Raw genomic sequence first — 6,471 nt, forward strand, 5'->3', positions numbered from 1 at the left:
GTGGAGGGATGGTGTGGTGCTTCTGCCTAGAGCGCCATTTTGCCAGAACCTAATGTTGATATCTTTACCTTCTCTCGTGAATTCAAATGTTCTTATGACATGTAGAATGGTGAATCCTTTCCAGAAGGTTTTTAATTTACTTTGACTAGATCCATCAGAGGAATCACTAACTATGGCAGCTATAGCCTTACAAAATGTATTTCTTAAATAACAAGACTTGAAAGTGGAAATTACTCCTTGGTGCAGAATGATGTGGTGTTAGCAGGCATGAAAACAACATTAATCTTCTTGTACATCTTCTTCAGAGCTCTTGGGTGACCAGGTGCATTGTTAATGAGCAGTTATATTTTGAAAGGAATCTTTTTATCTGAGCACTAGATCTCAACAGGAGGCTTCAAATATTCAGTAAACTATGTTGTAAACAGATGTGCTGTCATCCAGTCTTAGTTGTTCCATTTTTAGAGCACAGGCAGAGTAGATATAGCATAATTCTTAGGGGCCATAGGATTTTCAAAAAGGTAAATAAACATTGATTTCAACTTAAAGTCACCAGCTGCATTAGCCCCTAACAAGAGAGTCAGCCTACACAAGGGAAAGATTAGTCCAAAGGACTAATGAACCACAAGTACTATAGCCTCCACCAGACTGAGTCCAGCACAACTAGACAGTGCCTGTCTACCACCACCAACTGCTCTGTCAGAGATCACAACAGAGGGTCTTAGACATAGGGAGAAAAATATAGGACAAAAATCTATCTATCTCACAAAAAAAAAAAAAAAAAAAAAAAAAAAACTACTAGACTTACTGGCCTGACTGAGACGGAGAAACCCCGAGAGTATGGCCCCTGGACACCCTCTCACCTCAGTAATGAAGTCACTACTGAGGTTCACCCTTTAGGCAAAGATTAGACAGGCCCATAAAACAAAAAGAGAGTTAATGGGCACCCCAGCCTAGGGGCAAGGACTAGAAGGCAGGAGGGGACAGGAAAGTTGGTAATAAGGAACCCAAATTCAAGAAGGGGAGAGTGTTGACAAGTCATGAGGTTGGCAACCAATGTCACAAAACAATACGTGTAGTGATGGTTTAATGAGAAGCTAGTTTGTTCTCTAAACTTTCATTTAAAGTACAACAAACAAAATAAGTAACTAAAATTACTGCTGCTGAATAAAGTGTAAATAAGATAACTGTAAACCACTGGTTGAAAAAAAAAAAAAAGACAGAGAGAGTCAGCCTATCCTTTGAAGCTTTGAAGCCAGTCATTGACTTCTTCTCTCTAGCTATGAAATACCTAGATGGCATCTTCTTCCAGTATAAGGCTGTTTCATCTACATTGAAAATCTGTTGTTTACTGTAGCCACCTTCACCAATTATCTTATCTAGATCTTCTGGACAACTTGCTGCAGCTCTACATCAGCACTTGCTTTTTTTATGTTACTTTGCACTTTTATGTTATGGAGACGGCTTCTTTCCTTGAACCTCATGAACCAACCTCTGCTGGCTTCAAACTTTTCTTCTGGAGCTTCCCTACCTCTCTCAGCCTTCATAGAATTGAAGAGAGTTAGGGCTTTGCTCTGTGTTAGGCTTTGGCTTAAGGGAATGTTGTGGCTGGTTTGATCTTCTATCCAGACCACTAGAACTTTCTCCATATCAGCAATAAGGCTGTTTCACTTTCTTATCATTCATGTGTTCACTGGAGTAGCACTTTTAATTTCCTTCAAGAGCTTTTCCTTTGCATTCACAACTTGGCTAATTGTTTGGCACAAGAGGACTACCTTTCAGCCTATCTTGGCTTTTGACACGCCTTCCTCACTAAGCTTAGTCATTTCTAGGTTTTGATTTAAAGTGAGAGATACGCAAATCTTCCTTTCATTTGAACACTTAGAGGCCAGTGTAGGGTCATTAATTGCCCTAATTTAAATATTGTCACATCTCAGGGAATAAGGAGGCCTGAGGAAAGGGAGAGAGTCTAGGAGATGGCCGGTTGGTGGAGCAGTCAGAACACACAGGTTTATCGATTAAGTTATGGGTGCAGTTTGTGGCATCCTAAAACAATTACAATAGTAACATCAAAGATCACTGATCACAGATCACCATAACAGATATAATAATAATGAGAAAGTTTGAAATATTGCCAGAATTACCAAAATGTGACACAGAGACATGAAGTGAGCACACACTGTTGGAAAAATGGCGCCAATAGACTTGCTCAACTCAGGGTTGCTACAAACCTCCAATTTGTAAAAGATGCAATATCTGTGAAGCACAATAAAGCACAGCATAATAAAACAAGGTATGCCTGTATAAAGATGGCAGAGCTACCTCACCACCCCAAGTCACTGAATAACTTTGTGGAACAGAGTCTTGCTACCCATCCTAGGTTGTTACTTGAAAGAGAAACAAACTCCTATCTTGTCTGAGGTCTCCTTGTTATAGCTGCTTAACCTGTACTTTAACTAACACACTTGTGCTATGCAATTATTTTATGTTGTTGTTGTTAGTTGCCTTCAAGTTGGCTCTGACTCATGGGAATCTTCATGATCATGGCTCCCCTATATTATCTAAAATTCTACTGACTTCATTTCTCAAAGTCTGTCAACTTGCCTGCAAATATAGAAAACCTGTAGGCAATTTGCAACCTGAAAATAACAAACAAAGAGTATAGGTAGTCCCTGAATTATGACAAGGTTCTGTTCGAATGACTCCATCATAAGTGGTTCTGACGTAAGTCAAATATCATTTTTTTTTTAGTTTTCATTTTTATTACCTTTTATTATCAGTATGTTTATAAATTCTATCTTTATTTGTCAGTGAGTGAAAACCTAAGAGTGATAACATCAGTAAATTACACGCTGCAACATTGTAGTACATATTACCAATGATAAGATGTTCCATAAAAAAAGGAGGGGGAGATGGTCTTAAGTGTGGTTCATGGTAACTTGAATACATCATAAGTCCAGGACTACCTGCATTCTCCTCGGTGCTAAAAAGTAGATACATAGTCAAAAATGAAACAGAAATGGCTTCATATTCTCTATAGTGCATAGTCATGTTCAACTAGAAAACTGCCTGCCTCTTGCAATTATGCAGCAAAAACCTAAGGCTAGTGAGTGTGTGTGTGTGCGCGTGTCTGTGTCTTCCTGTGAGAAAGAAGCTAGCTGGAGGAGAAGAGGAGGACAGCCCAAAGCACCAGACCAGAGAGAAAAAGACTGCATTAGGCTATGGTGGGAAGCCCACTGGAATCAGGTAGGATCAGTTGAATTCCAGACTCTACAATTTATTAACTGCTTGACTTTAAGTACATTACTTAATCCACCTAAGCTTCAGTATTCTGATGTATACATGTAAGTATATAATATATTTCGTGCTTAACGTATGCAGGACCAATTATTCCATGAAGAATAATATTTGGAGAAATACAGCAACATAGGCAACTCGATGTCAATGTGTACAAACACAAATCCATCCTCTCTCCCAATCTGCCTCTGGAACCTTCTTTTCCTCTTCATGCCAATGACTTTCTCATTATACCAAATCAACATAGTTCAAAATATTAGTAAAGAGAATAGAGAACCCAGAATAAAAACCAAAAACCAAACTCTTTGCCGCCGAGTTGACTCCAAATCATAGCGACCCATAGAGTTTCCAAAGAGCGCCTCATGGATTTGAACTGCTGACCTTTTGGTTAGCAGCCATAGCTCTTAAGCACTATGCCACTAGGGTTTCCAAACTCAGAATAGATCCACTAGATAAGTTCAATTAATTTTTAACAAAAGAGTAAAATCAAAAGTGGTAATTTTGGTGAAGGGTAAGACAGTACACAATACTGGGGAAGCCAGCACAACTTGACCAAGGCAAGGTCATGGAAGCTTCATAGACACATCCAAACTCCCTGACAGACAGAATTACTGGGCTGAGGGCTGGGGACTATGCCCAGTTAAATTTTGACAAAGCACCAAAAGCAATCTAAAATGAAAAAAGAGTGGTAACCTTTTTAATAAATGTTGCTGGAGCAATCGGACATATATAGGCAAAAAAAAAAAAAAGAGAGAGAACCTCAACCTAAGCCTCACAAATTATACAAAACTTAAAATGAATCATGGATTTAAATGTAAAACATTAGTACCAGAGAGTTGATACCGGGGAAAATTATAAAATAATGTAGAAAAGATAAGTTAATATTAAATTATAAAGGTGCTTCAATATCAGCAATGGGGAGCCAAGGAGTGATATGCTAAAATAAGAGTTTTAAGCTTTAGAGATACTAATGTATATTGAATTCATTTTGTAATATATATTGGCACCACTTGTCTGCCAGTTTGTTGTACTGTGGTGGCTTTCATGTTGCTGTGATTGGTGGAAACTATCCAACTGGTATTTCAAATGCAGGATCATCCATGGTGGACAGGTTTCAGCAGAGCTTTCAGACTAAGACTAGGAAGAAGGACATGGTGATCTACTTCTAAAAAAATAGGCCAGTGAAAACATTATAAATAACAGTGGAACATTGTCTGATATAGTGCTGAAAGATATGCCCCTCAAGTTGGAAGACACTCAAAATAATACTGGGGAAGAGCTGCCTCCTCAAAGTACAGTCGACCTTAATGATGTGGATGGAGTAAAGTTTTAAAGACTTCATTTGCTGATGTAGCAAGATTTAAAATCAGAAGAAACAGCTGCAAACATCCATTAATAATCAGAATGTGGAATGTATGAAGTATGAATCTAAGAAAATTGAAATTTGTCAAAAATGAAATGGAACGCATAAACATCGATATCCTAGGCATCAGTGAGCTGAAAGGGACTGGCATTGGCCATTTTGAATTGGACAATCATATGGTCCCCTGTGCCAGGAATGACCAACTGAAGAGGAATGAATGACAATTCATTCATTGTCAAAAAGAACATTTCAAGATCCATCCTAAAGTACAGTGCTGTCAGTGATAGGGTAATATCCATTCACTTACAAGGAAAACCAGTTAATACGACTATTATTCAAATTTACACACCGACCACTAATGACAAAGATGAGGAAATTGAAGATTTTTAGCTACTTCTACAGTATGAAATTGATCAAACATGCAATCAAGATGCATTGATAACTACTGGTGATTAAAATATGACAGTTGGAAACAAAGAACAATCAGCAGTTGGAAAATATGGCCTTGGTGATAGAAATGATGCTGGAGATCCCATGATAGAATTTTGTAAGACCAATATAGAGACTCAGGGCTTTATTGCAAATACCTTTTTTCAACAACATAAATGGCGATTATACACATGGACCTTGCTTCATAGAATAGACAGAAATCAAATCAACTACATCTGTGGAAAGAGATGATGGAGAAGCTCAATATCATCAGTCAGAACAAGGCCAGAGGCCACCTGCAGACCAATCAATTGCTGATATGCAAATTCAAGTTGATTATTGAAAAAAAATTAAAACAAGCCGACAAGAGCCAAGGTATGATCTTGAGTGTACCCTACCTGAATCTAGAGACCATCTCAAGAATAAATTTGATGCATTGAACACTATTGACCAAATATCAGATGAGTTGTGGGATGACATCAAGGACATCATACCTGAAGAAAGCAAAAGGTTATTAAAAAGACAGGAAAGAAAGATCAAAATGGATGTCAGAAGAGACTCTGAAATTGCTTTTAACGTAGAGTGGCTAAAGCAGCACATAAGAAAAACAACAACAATGTATATTGATTGAGGAATAGCTTTTCAGTCTATTCTAAGTATTTGTCCTATCAAATGTATCAAATTTCTCAGAAGAAACTCTTAAAAGCCAAATATCAGAGCAAAATAACTACAAAATTTACCCAACATCGTCCTTAAGCCTGTCTTTCGCAACCCAGTTCTAATGTGCCTGTTCCCTCAGCTTCATTTAGCTGCAATATGTGCACTAACAACTGCTAAACCACTTTCAGATTCTAGATTTAAATATGTCGTCCCCTGGATTCTTACAGACGTGCATATATTTTGTAGCATTTGCTATGACCTGACTTTCATCCCCTACTTAACAGTGATTCATTGAGATCAGGGATTTTCATCAGTTTTTGTAACTCCTGAGAGGCTCAACAAAATTTTCTTCTTATTTCATGAAGTCTTTTTTAAAATTAAAAATGACACTACGCTTGGTAATGTCATAGAGGTTTAGTCTGACATGATGTGGAAAGAGAATCAATTTTGGAGCCAGAGTATGAACTCTTGCTATTTATTCTTATAACTTCAGTGCCTTATCTGTGATATAAAGATAATAATAACTACCTTATTACAAAATGTCCTAAGATTTATGTGAAATGAGGTGTGTGGGGTGCCCAGCACTGAGGAAGTAATCAATAAATGGCAGTTCTGATTTTCATTACCTGAAACAAATTCTTCCAGTACTAATAAGGCAGCACAGAGTTCTATGGCTAATCCACATCAAATGTTTCACAGAAATATTTATCCCATAAGGGCTGTTT

The sequence above is a fragment of the Trichechus manatus genome, unplaced genomic scaffold (genome assembly GCF_000243295.1).
Source record: "Trichechus manatus latirostris isolate Lorelei unplaced genomic scaffold, TriManLat1.0 scaffold00059, whole genome shotgun sequence".
Classification (NCBI taxonomy): domain Eukaryota; kingdom Metazoa; phylum Chordata; class Mammalia; order Sirenia; family Trichechidae; genus Trichechus; species Trichechus manatus.